This window comes from Ursus maritimus, unplaced genomic scaffold, assembly GCF_017311325.1.
Source record: "Ursus maritimus isolate PB19 unplaced genomic scaffold, ASM1731132v1 scaffold_6, whole genome shotgun sequence".
Taxonomy (NCBI): domain Eukaryota; kingdom Metazoa; phylum Chordata; class Mammalia; order Carnivora; family Ursidae; genus Ursus; species Ursus maritimus.
Window position 1 is genome coordinate 48,962,927 of NW_024426774.1, and position 12,736 is coordinate 48,975,662.

General features: G+C 37.2%; 1 protein-coding gene across 2 annotated transcripts in view; it reads left to right on the forward strand.

The window, feature by feature from the left end:
- The window catches only part of EXOC6B (exocyst complex component 6B), a 571,132-nt gene that overhangs the window by 362,725 nt on the left and 195,671 nt on the right, over positions 1 to 12,736 (forward strand). The gene's annotated exons all lie outside the window — the stretch shown is intronic.

Below are 12,736 nucleotides of genomic sequence, written 5' to 3' on the forward strand. Positions count from 1 at the left end.
CAGTAGATTCATTATGACTTCACGTTTTAAGAAAATATATATATGCTTGTACATGTATGAAAAGGCATAAAAGTCAGACTGGAAGAATGTATTCCGTGCTGTTAGGCATCTCTCTGGAAGTCAGTTGGTTTAGTGAGTAAATGTGAAGAAGAATTTTCACCTTTTGCTTTACTATTAAAATCTTCATTATTTTGAGTCTTTTATGATAACAATGTAATAAAAAAAACTAGAAGAAACGTGCAAATGGCAAAAGAAATACAAAGGCCAATTAAGTTAGCATACTTGTGCTCATGATTATAGAAATGCAGATGAAAACATCAGTGAGATTTTTCATGTGTCATATGGATAAAGATTGGAAAAAACCAGTCTTGGCAGCATTGTGACCAAAAAAGTCTGATACAGTGTTTGTTATATATAAAATGAATTTTTAGTGAGCAATTGACTTCATTTATTAAAATTCTGTGTCCCTACCCTTTTACTTAGAAATTTCATTCTTATGTATTATTTTCAAGACATTATCACGAATAGGCAACAATATATCTGTAAGGGTGTTTTTAGATAGCATTTTTAAAAATATTTTTTTATTATATTATGTTAGTCACCATACAGTACATCCCTGGTTTTTGATGTAAAGTTCGATGATTCATTAGTTGTGTATAACACCCAGTGCACTATGCAATACGTGCCCTCCCTATAGTATTTTTTAAATAAACAATGATATGGAAACAATAAGAAAGGACTTAAACAGATATTGATTGATACGTCCATGTAATGAAAGATATAGATCAATATAAATGCACATTAAAATTTGTTCAAGATACATGTTAGGAATCAGAGAAAGACAGTTATCATATGGTTTCACTCATATGTGGAATATAAGGAATAGTGCAGAGGAATATAGGGGAAGGGAGGGAAAACTGCATGGGAAGAAATCAGAGCGAGACCAACCGTGAGAGACTCTCGATGCAGGGAAACAGACTGAGGGTGGCGGAAAGGGACGTGGGTGGGGGGATGGGCATTGGGGAGGGCACATGATGTGAGGAGCGCTGGGAGTTGTATGCAACTAATGCATTATTGAACATTATATCAGAACTAATGATGTACTGTATGTTGGCTAATTGAATTTAAATTTAAAAAAAGATGTATGTTAGGTTTTTTTAAAAAGTATGTTACAAGTAAGTTTGTCTAGTGTCCTCTCATTTTTCCAGAATGTGTGTGTGTATGTGTGTGTGTGTATCTGCAAGGTATATTGGTTAGGAAAAAAAATTCTAGAGGTCAATAAAAGGTTTGAAATCTGTTATCTCTACAATGTAGAATTACAAGGGACTTTGTCTTTCTTCCTTAAACATTTCTATAATTTTAATGACTTTCTTTTACCACAATTATGCATTACTTTTGTCATCAGAGAGCCACTAATATAGCAGTTGATCTATACATTCTTTAGGAATTTGCCTTTTGTTAAAATAAAAAATTGTGCTTTTTTTTTAAAGTTGAGTATTGTGTTTATGAAAGAATTTTCTCTTGTTTTCATTTATTTTTCATCCCTTTAGTTGTTATCATTAGTAACAATAATATTTAGTATTTGTTAAATATGTACCCTGTGCCATGCACTGTGAATTACAAACTGCGTCTATTTTAACCCAACCAGTTTAATGATTATTACTGTTGTTGGTCCTATGAACAGCAGTTCTCAAACTTTCTGGTTTTGGAACTACTCATACTCCCCAAAATTACTGAGGACACCAAAGGACTTTTATTTGTTTATATCTCTGCATATATGTCATATTAGGAATCGTCTTAGAAGCCTTTAAGTAGTTATTATTTTATTTTAAAAGAGTAATAATAAATCCAGTATAATAACATTTTAATGAATAGTGACTATTTTCTAAACAAATTTACTCTTCTGAGCAGCACTGTTTTACATTTTTGCAAATCCTTTTACTGTCTGGCTTCATAGAAGGCAGCTGATTTCTTACAGCTTCCGCGTTCAGTCTGTTTTGATTAATTGTTTTAGTAGATTGTATCATTCACTGATATTCAGTTCCCTTCCCTGTGTTAGCCTTGGCTGTATGACTTGCTCCGGCTAGTGAAACGCAAGTGTTTCACACGTTACTCCTCAGAAGAAGCTGTAAGAGTCATTCTGTGGTTCTTCGATCACTCTTTTTCCTCTGCCACGTGCATGGAATGTCCCAAAGCATAGCTGCCCCATTTCCAGCTTTGATTCTAGAATAAAAATGACATTAAGCAGAGCAGCCAATCCCTCGCTAACAGTAATTTGGATGAGGATTAAGCCTTGGTTGTAAACCACTGAGATTTAGGGGTTGTTTGTTGCTGTATCATAACTCAGTATGAATTGACTGATACAGAAGTTGATAACTGAATGGGATACTGCTGTAATAAACAGACATACAAAAATACCTAAAATATATATGACGTTGACTTCGGGGCTAGGCAGAATGTGGTTTCCATGATAAAACTTCTGGTGAAATTGTCGCCTAAGCTAACTGGAAATCAGATAATATACCGGATAGAGTGTGTGGTATTAGGCAGTAGGAGAGTTTGGGAAACAAAATGTGACCAGTGTTCTTTGGTTTCTAGTGCCTTCATTTGTTTACAAAATAGAGATAAATTCAGGCAAGAATTGGCCTGTTTATTAACAGAGTATAAAAGGAATAGGGAGAATCTAGAAATTCCAGCAATTGAAGATTCACCATATTTAACTGTTTCTCATTTTCAACTGATTAAATATATAATTGAAAATTATTTGAATGGACAGAAACCCATTATATTTCAGCCACCTAAAGACCACATCAGAGCTAAAGCCAGCACAGTTTTGTTAAAACCTCAGATTCAATTAAAGTTGAGTACCCAGCAAGAATCGAGAAAAATGAATGTCCTCCCAGAGGGCAGAGCCAGCAGCCTCCTAGAGCAGTGAACAAGGAAGCCAGTGCAGGCCCCAGCTAAGGAGTAATCTTTACTCCCAGGGCAAGTGGCTCTTACAACTTCTGTCCGGAAAAATTTCGGAATTCACAGGGATAAGAGACTGCCGTGTGTTTCCTACCTTCCCCTTTCCAAATTGAAGATTCTTCCAGTTGTGGTATTCCTGTTCTGCAATTATATGTTGGATGTTTGAGGCACAGCTAACTTGACTTTTTAGTTTATTGGTCTCCAGAGTAAAAGGTACCAGATCCAGACTTTAAAAGAATCTATTACAAGATTATGGACTTTTTTTGTGACTCTGTTGGCATGTTGGATAGGAGTTTCTGGTTATCTCTTCTGGGCAGCTGAGTGTATGTATTTTGTATGCGGAGGGAAAAAGCAAATATTTGTGACCAGTTGGCAGATTGTGGTATTATTATTTTCCCTCATTATTTACTGCCTCTTCTTGTGAGAGAATTAAAATTCTCTACCCAGTGACCTCAGGCTTGGCCATGTGACTTCCTGTGTCCAATGAAATGTGAGCAGAATGGATGGATGTCAGCTACTAGCAGAATCCTTGAGAATCATTACCTTGTTCTGCCATGGCTGTCTTCCCTCTGTGCCAGGAAGGGGCTACTTCTTCAGTCTGACCCCCAGCTGACATATAGCATGAGTAAGAAATAAGTCTTGTAGCTGTAAACCACAAAGGCTTGGGAATTATTTGTTATTGCAGCATAAGCTAGTGTAAATTGTCTGGTACATCAATATTGGTCAAAGTTTTTGTTTTCACCTCCAGAATCCTGAAGATACTAAGCATCCAGAATCTCCTAGAAAAAAAAGATCACTTTTTCTCTGCACTTTGCTAATGAATAATATAGAGTAAAAACTATTATTGCTGTTTGGCACTATTCCATATATACCATATATACTGTTGTTATTTTTTGTAGTTCCAAGATTCTGTTTTGTCGGAAACTTAGTACCAATAGTCAGAATTTCACTTTGTGCTACCAACTCCTCCTCATTAGTGTAGTGCAACAGTGTTGTGCAATAGTTTTGTGCAATTGGCTTTTACACTGGCATGATTAATTCTAGAAGCTGTGATCTAAATTTGTTGATCATACTTTGGACACTTAGAGACAGTGAGTTGTAGCATCTGTCTGTGATTGAATGCAGTCAAAAAACACATGGAAGTCTTCCATACATTTCTAACTACAGTGTCAGTACATTTTAAAGAGTTTTCAAAATGTTTCAGACATAGTTTTTTGAGTTTTTTGTTTTAACTCAAGAAGACCTTGCTTCTTTCCCCCAGCCATAATGATTTGGCCTTTGATCACTGTATTGTTTGCAGGACCCCAGGCTCAGCATCTTTTCCTTTGTTTGTTCTTTGATTTGTAAATTTTCAGAACTCCATACCTAAATTTAGGAGATTGAGGCAAAAACTGTAGTCAGAAGATTTGGCTTCTTTAATTTAGCTGAATGGAGAACCTTAAGGCTCATTATCTTTCCTGACTCGATAATGGGAATGAGTACCTGAATCTTAAGGATCCCTGAGGGTTGCTATAGCAATTGATTATGGCTCATAAAGATAAATGTATAAAAACACAGCATGTTTGTATTCCTTCCAGAGACATTTTCACTAATTCAGTCAAAGGAGAGTACTTATTATCAGGTTAATTCAGCTAAGGCAGTGGCCATAGAGTCTTACATCAGGTAGGGAAAAAAAGAATTATAAAAGTTACATTGTAATCTAGTAATTATCTGACAATTGATCCTCTGCTAACCAAAGCATCTTGAATTGAGGTAAGGTGGAGCAGAGCTGGGCAATTTCAGCGAACTGGTAAATTTTTATAGACTTGGAGATTGTATTCTGGGATTTATCTTAGGTCTGTCTAACTGACATGAATTCAACTTTGGTACCAAGAAGTTGGCACAAAAAATAACTAAGTAAGACTAATGAAGGTCATTAATTTCTCAAGTGTAACCTATTGACATTGAGTACATCTGTTCCTTGATAGGCTGTTCTGTCAGCATATTAATATATCCCTGCACAGAGAGCCTCTGTCCATGTGGTATGGAAATGGCAGTGTTCTTGTCTTGTCTCATTAGCTAACTGGAGTCAAGCACTCAAACTTGAAAGTAATTTTTTTTCAGTTTTAGATAAGTATTTATAAAACTGGTTTTTTAGACAACTAGTAATAGGAAAGTTAGATGAACTATTCATATCCTTGAGGAGCCAATAGTTATTTTTCAAAGGTCTTTGAAAAGCATTATGTGGTTGATTCATTGTTTTTTGACATCCTTAGTAATTCTGTTGTTATGGGATTAAAAAATAATTTGAAGACTACTCAGTGCAGACAGAGCCTTTGAGTTCTGTCAAAGTCAGGAAAAGGACACCAAGAGAACTAAAAAAAAAAAAAAAAAACTGACTCACTTATAAATTAGAGATGACAGAGGTCTGGAACTCCTCTTAGCTTGATGAACTAAAGCTAAAATATAAAGAATAATATACTGTCTTTCCTAGATGAATATGTCATTAATGATCTACCATCTATAACATGCTTTTTGTTGATTTTCTCAATAGAGTTAGAAAACAAGGAATGGGAATGTTTAGTAAGTTATTCAAATCAAAAGTGCCCGTAACAGCTTGAGAATTTGAGTGGGCTGCAAGTTCAGGTTGAACAAGCAAGACTTTCTAGGTCTACCAAAAAACTAAATTGATCTAAGACTGTGTTATAGAATATTATTTAACAGTTTTAAGAGTGTGGTCCCTGGAACAGCAGTGTCAGCATCACCAAAGAACTTGTCAAAAAAATGCAAAATATTGGGCCCCATCCCAGACTCGCTGAATCAGAAACTCAAGCTTTTGTCCTAGGAATCTGTTTCAATAAGTCCTCCAGGGAATTCTGCTGTATGCTAAAGTTTAAGCCCTACTGATCCAGAACAGTATCCTCTTCTACTTGATGCTGGTCAGAGCATTCATGGATCAAATATTCTGCTTTTATTTATATTCTATAAAAGATGCTGACAACTTGGAGTGCTTCTAAAAGAAAATGCTATTGTATAGAAAGCACTAGGAGCTTGAGGCGCCTGGGTGGCTCAGTTGGTTAAGCGTCTGACTCTTGATTTCAGCTCAGATCGTGATCTCAGGGTTGTGAGATCAAGCTCCATGTTGGGTGTGGAGCCGGCTTAAGATTCTCTCTCTCTGCCCTCCCCCTGCCTCTCCAAGTGCGCGCGCTCGCGTGCTCTCTCTCTCTCTCTCTCTCTCTCTCGCGCGCGCGCGCGCCCGCTCTTGCTCTCTTTCTCTCAAAAGAAAAAAAGAAAGAAAGGACTAGAAACTGAATCTTATGGAGATATTTGAAAAAAAATTGGCTTAAGACATATAATTGTTTCCTTCAGTCAGCTAAAGGGCTATCTTAGCTCTTGAAGGTAGGACAAAAGGCAGAAAAACCTTCTGGCGAAAGTGTTACATGCTGCGTCTGATTTAGTGGGCTTCGCTTCTTTGGAGGTATTTGTGTTAAGTTCTAGACACCCTCAGTGGTGATGCTGTAGTAGTCATTCTTGTTGTGGGTCTGGTCAGATGGCCACTAAAGTCTTCTCTAGACTTAGGGAATATATATCCATGATTTGCACTAAATCACCTTACTCTCAGTGGGCTTCTGATTCTTACCTAAGCAGTGATGGATGAAACCCTTTTATGTGAAAATGTTCTTATTTTACCTGAGTTCATCTCTAACTAGTGTTAGAATTCTGAATTAAGCCTTATTTTCTTTCTGCCTTGTGAAGATATTATTTCCTTATCCTCTAGCCTCTTATTGCTGTCAGCCTGATTCATTGTTCCTTTGTAGGAAACTTGTCTTTTCTTTCTTATCACTTTTTAAAAAAGATTTTATTGATTGATTGATCAATTGATTGATTGATTTAGAGCATGAGGGGAAGAGGGGCAGATGGAGAGGGAAAGAGACTCCTAAGCAAGCTCCACCCTCAGTGTTTAGCCCCAGGTGGGGCTCGATCCCATGACCTTGAGATCATGACCTGAGTCAAAATCAAGAGTCAGACCCCAACTGACTGAGCCACCCAGGCATCCCAAGATTTTTATCTTTTTATGTCTCTGTCTTATATTCTATGTAATTCATCATGCCTGTCTTGTAGTCCAATCTATTGTTTAGATAATCTATTGAATTTTACATTTTAGTGTGTATTTTTCTAGAAGTCCTGTTTGGTTCTTCTTCATATCTTTCTGTTCATAATGTTCTGTTATTCTGTAATTCTTTAAATTCCTCTTATCTTGTTTGTCATCTTAAATATAACTTTTAACTTTCAAAAGTTCTTTTATCTCAGGTTTCTATGCTTTTTATTCCTTCTGTTGTCTTTAGACTCTACCTCATGAAAAATCAGTTCTTTTTTTTCAGTTCTTATTTTTTTAAAGATGTTATTTATTTATTTGAGAGCGAGCGAGAGAGTGAGAGAGAAAGAGAGAGAGAGCGCGTACGAATGGGGTGGGGAACAGAGGGAGAAGCAGATTCCCCACTGAGCAGGGAGCCTGGTGTGGGACTCGATCCCAGGACTCCAGGATCATGACCTGAGCTGAAGGCAGATGCTTAACTGACTGAGCCACCCAAGTACCCCTACCCCCCCAAAAATCAGTTCTTTATGCGGTTTTAAATTTTTGATTATGAGCTTATCTTTGGCAAGAATTGTTTTTCTGTGTGTATTTCCTCGATTAATGAAAGTGTCCTTATTGAGCTCTTTTACGTTTGCTTTTCCTGGTTGTCTCAGGAGTTTCAGTGACCAGGACCAGTTTCTTGTTCGTATTTCAGCTTAGAGATTCCTGTATTGCATGAGTATTGTATACTCTGACAGCACACCAACATTTGGATTTTACTTTCTCAAGGGAAACTATTTGTTTTCCCAACAGCAAATGCATAGTTAAAACAAAGCTTCCATGTCATGTTAATCTGGTCTTTTCTTATTGAAAGTATAGCCTTTCAAGGTTTCAAAAGTATGCAATGTTAGGAACTTAATGTTTGTATGCCCCTAAAATTCATATATTGAAATCAAATTGAGTGCTCTTTGTTTTAAGATTTTATTTATTTATTTGAGAGAGAGAGTGTGAGACAGGAGAGCAGGGAAGGAGGAGCAGAGGGAGAGGAAAAAGTAGGCATCCCGTTGAGTGGGGAGCCTGACGTAGGGCTCAATCCCAGGACCCTGGGACCATGACCCGACGCTCAACTGACTGAGCCACCCAAGCACTCCATAAATCTTAGTGCCCTTATAAGAAGAGGCCAGAGAGCTTGTTTTCTTCTCACCATGTGAGGATACAGTAAGAGGTTGGCAGTCTGCACCTCGGACGAGGGCTCTCGGCAGAAGCCAGTCATGGTGGCACCCTGATCTTGGACTTAGAGTCTCCGGAACTATGAGAAATAACTTTCCGATGTTTCTAAGCCACCCAGTCTGTGGCACTTTGTTGTAGCATCAGGTACGTGGTTGTCTTAACAGCTAAGACAGCAGGAGTCTAGTTTATATCTCCAATCTTCTGTGGAACCTGAGGTCTGTCCCTGTATTGATATTAAAATCCAGCGTGTAGCTGTTGAGTAATTCTGGCCTCATGTCCTTCTGAGATCTGAGCAAAATCAGCTCAGGAGCACATTCCTCTGGTTTTTAGTTAGCTATTTTTTGTTTTATTTTTTTTTTTTGCCCTAGTACCTAGATATTTCCTATTCTTTCAAACTCAATTCTTTAAAAAAAATACTATGATATTGAATTCATAATTTCTATATTTTGTGTCAGCTCAGTCTGCCATATTGTCAGTGTAAAAATTTCTTGGTCTCCAATTCTCCCAATGTTTTTTTTTTTTAAGATTTTATTTATTTATTTGATAGAGAGAGAGAGACAGCGAGAGAAGGAACACAAGCAGGGGGAGTGGGAGAGGGAGAAGCAGGCTTCCCACCGAGCAGGGAGCCTGATGGGGGGCTCGATCCCAGAACGCTGGGATCATGACCTGAGCCAAAGGCAGACGCTTAACGACTGCGCCACCCAGGCGCCCCCTCCCAACTTTTTTTGATAGTGTTACCTATATGTATGTAAATAGAAGATAAGAATACTTTATGTAAACTGTAAACCTAAAACAAATTTATACCTTAAATCTAAAAATTTACAATGAATAAAATTAAAATAAACAACATTAACTTAATAAGATCAGTTTTATGGTTTGCTAAAGCTAAATTGCTATATCCAGCATGAATAGCACTGAATATCAATGTGGAATTTTCAAAGTCCCATGTAATGTACGACTTTTTAATTTTCTACTAACTTTGTCTAGTTAACGTATTGTGAAACTTTTTTGTACTGTGTGGTAAACTATTTTGACTTTCACTTGATACAGTTGCATAATGGTCCATGTCTGCCCTTTCGCTCATGGCAAAAATACCCCATTACTTGATACCATTTGTAAACACAAATGCAAGGGCAAACACTAAAATCACATAATGGTTTTCAGTTACAAGCATTCAGATAAAAGAAGCCACAATTAATTTATGTTTTTAGACAATCACAAAAATGTGGAAAATGTCCATCAAGAACCATTGAACCTGTCTCTGTAAACCAGTTTGGGGAACTCTGATCTGTGACATACACTTGTGACCTGGCTGCTTGAATTAAGAAGAGTTGTCTCTGGGAATGATACCAGGAAAATGGTGGAGTAGGCAGCTCCAAACTCTCATCCCTCCACAAAAACGTTGACCAAATGAATTCTGAGTCAAGACAAAGGCAGTCTTGGGGTGCCTGGGTGGCTCAGTTGGTTAAGCATCTGCCTTTAGCTCAGGTCATGATCCTGGAGACCCAGGATCGAGTCCTGCATCCAGCTCCCTGCTCAGCAGGGAGTCTGCTTCTCCCTCTGACCCTCCCCCCTTTCGTGCTCTCTCTCTCATTCTCTCTCTTTCAAATAAATAAAACCTTAAAAAAAAGAAAAAAGAAAAAGAAGAAAAAGGCAGTCTGATAACAGTAGGAAATCTGTGTGGTGATTTTACTTGCCTTTTACCCACTTTCTCACTAGCATGTTGGTAGTTTTGAAGCAGTAGCAGCCCATGTTCATGAATGTGGGTCCCCGTTTACTGACTGCAGAAGGATCAGAGCATATCTTTAATGCAAATTATTGTGAATATTTCTTCTAACCTGTCTGTGGGCTACCTCATGCTCAAATTAACCCAGTTTTCTCAGCAGAAACTTTGCAAAACAGAAGGCAGTAGGTTTGTATGTTCAAAGTGCTGAAAGAAAAAAAAGCCTGTCAACCAAGAATTCTATATTTGGCAAAACTGTCCTTCAAAAATGAAGTAGAAATTAAAACGTGTCTAAATAAACAAAAGCTGAAGGAGTTCATCCCTGCAAGAAATGCTAAAGGGATTCTTCTGAATGAAGTTTAAATGAAAGGGCACTAGACAGTAACTTGAAGCTATATACATATAAGAATCAGTATTTTGGGGGGAGGGGTTATCTCTCTACTTTGTGTTCTTACTTGATTTAAAAGACAAATGCACAAAAAGAATTACAAATGTATCTTATTGAGTACACAATATGTATAAATGTCTGGAAATGTTGTAATTTATGGCAACTACAGATAACCTAGATGAAAAGGACAAAATTCTAGGTATACACTTTATCTAAACTGACTCCAGAAGAAAGAGAAAATTGTAATAGACTATATGATAAGTAGAGATTGAATCAGTAATAAAAAAAAAACCCTCTCAACCAAGTCTAGGACCAGATGGCTTCACTAGTGAATTCTACCAAACATTTAAAAGGAATTAATACCAATCCTCTGTAAATTCTGTCAAAAAATATAAGAGCAGGGAACACTTCCTAACTCATCCCATGAGACCAGCATTAACCCTGATACCAAAGCCAAATAAAGACATCACAAGGAAAGAAAATTACAGACCAATATTCTGCATAAATATATAAGAACAAACCCTCAACAAAATACTAACAAAGTGAATCCAGTAATATTGAAAGTATCGTGTACACTCTGACCAACTGGGATCTTAACGTGGGAATGCAATACTGGTCCATCATAAGGGAAGCAATCAGGTAATACACTACATTAATGAGTGAAGGAAGAATACTACATTATCATTTCAACTCTCACAAAAAGTGATCTTAAAAATTCCAACACCCTTTTGTGGTAAAAACACTCAGACAACCAGGAATAGAAAGGAATATTTTCTTTTTTCCTTTAATTACTTGTATTTGTACTAGAATGTTTCTAGATGTGGGACTCTTCTTATTTATTTTATTTGACACTTACAGAGCTTCTTGGATTTGGAGCTTAATGTCCTTCATTAGTTTTGAAAAATTCCCAGCCAGGATCTCATCAACTATTTTTTTTCTGTCCAATTCTTTCTTTTTTCACTTTCTTCCTAGGACTTTAGTTACATTAGCTCTATTAAATGTATATTAGATTTTTTACTGTGTTTCATACATTTCTTATAATATTTTCTGTTTTGTACATCCGATTTTCTTTTTTGGAGTCTGAATATTTGGTTGGACCTATCTTCTAGTAAATTAATCCTCCTGCTATATCTAATATGTCATTAAAACATCTTTTGAGTTCTCAGTTTCAGGAATTGTGTTTTTCAGTTTAGAATTTTTATCAGTTTTCTATTGATGGATCTTTGGTCTAAAATTATCTATCTCGTTACCAGTTTTGTAAACATTATTTCATACAATAATTATAATATCTGAGTTACCCAAGGGTTTTTGTTTTCTGTTTTTTATCACATTTTGCCCCACCCCCTCTCATGATCTGTTTCTGTCATTTGATACTTCCGATAATTTTTTTACGTTCTGGACCATGTATTCTTGCTGCAAAGTGGGCTATCCTTAAGACTTTGTAAAGATTAGTCTGTTTGGGGCTTACATGTAATCATAAGGTATAGTCCTGCTGGAATCTCAGCTTGAATCCTGGGCTCTTTGCCAGGGCCCTTCCTCCTTGGTGGACCTGGATCTCCAAACTTCTGCCTAACCCCATGAGAGTGCTTAAATTCTGCTTCGCTTTTTCACCTCTTGGCAGTTCTTCCTGATTGTTCTTTCTGTTTCATGCCCCCTTTACAGTTTAGGATTAAGTAAAAGCAAACCATACAGAGAATGTCAATCTCATTTCTCTGCAGTACACTTTCCTCCAACATCATCTTATTCCCTAATTTTGACTGTCTTTGTTTTGGGGGGCCTGGAATAAGAGTGTTGAATCCATTATTGTTTGACTCCACATGATTGAGCAGGTCCAGTTTTTTTCTCAGCCTCTATGCCCCCGTGTTGGGAATAAGTAAATTCCCCAAGGGGAAGAAACACTGGAGAAATTCCAGGTCACCTCAGTGTTTAACTTTTCTCTTTTGTTTCCCTGAATCTTTGTGTCCTCCGTTGCTCTCTGATGCCTTCAAACAGCTGTTTTTTATTTTGTTTTGCTTGTGTTTGTGGGTCTTGGTGGAAAGATTTGTTTTATATTAGCCACATTGTCATTGGAAGGCTCCTAAGTTTCTTTTTATCTGTTGATACGTTTCATTTTTTTAATGCTTTGTCAATTATTTGTTAAAGAAAATCAACTACTTATCTTACAAGATTTCCCATGGTACATCTCTGTGATGTCACTAAACATGTTCCTCTGTGCTATTTTCTTTAGTTGATGATTAAATATAGATGTAGGGGCACCTGGGTGGCACAGTGGTTAAGCGTCTGTCTTCGGCTCAGGGCGTGATCCCGGCGATCTGGGATCAAGCCCCACGTCAGGCTCCTCCACTAGGAGCCTGCTTCTTCCTCTCCCACTCCC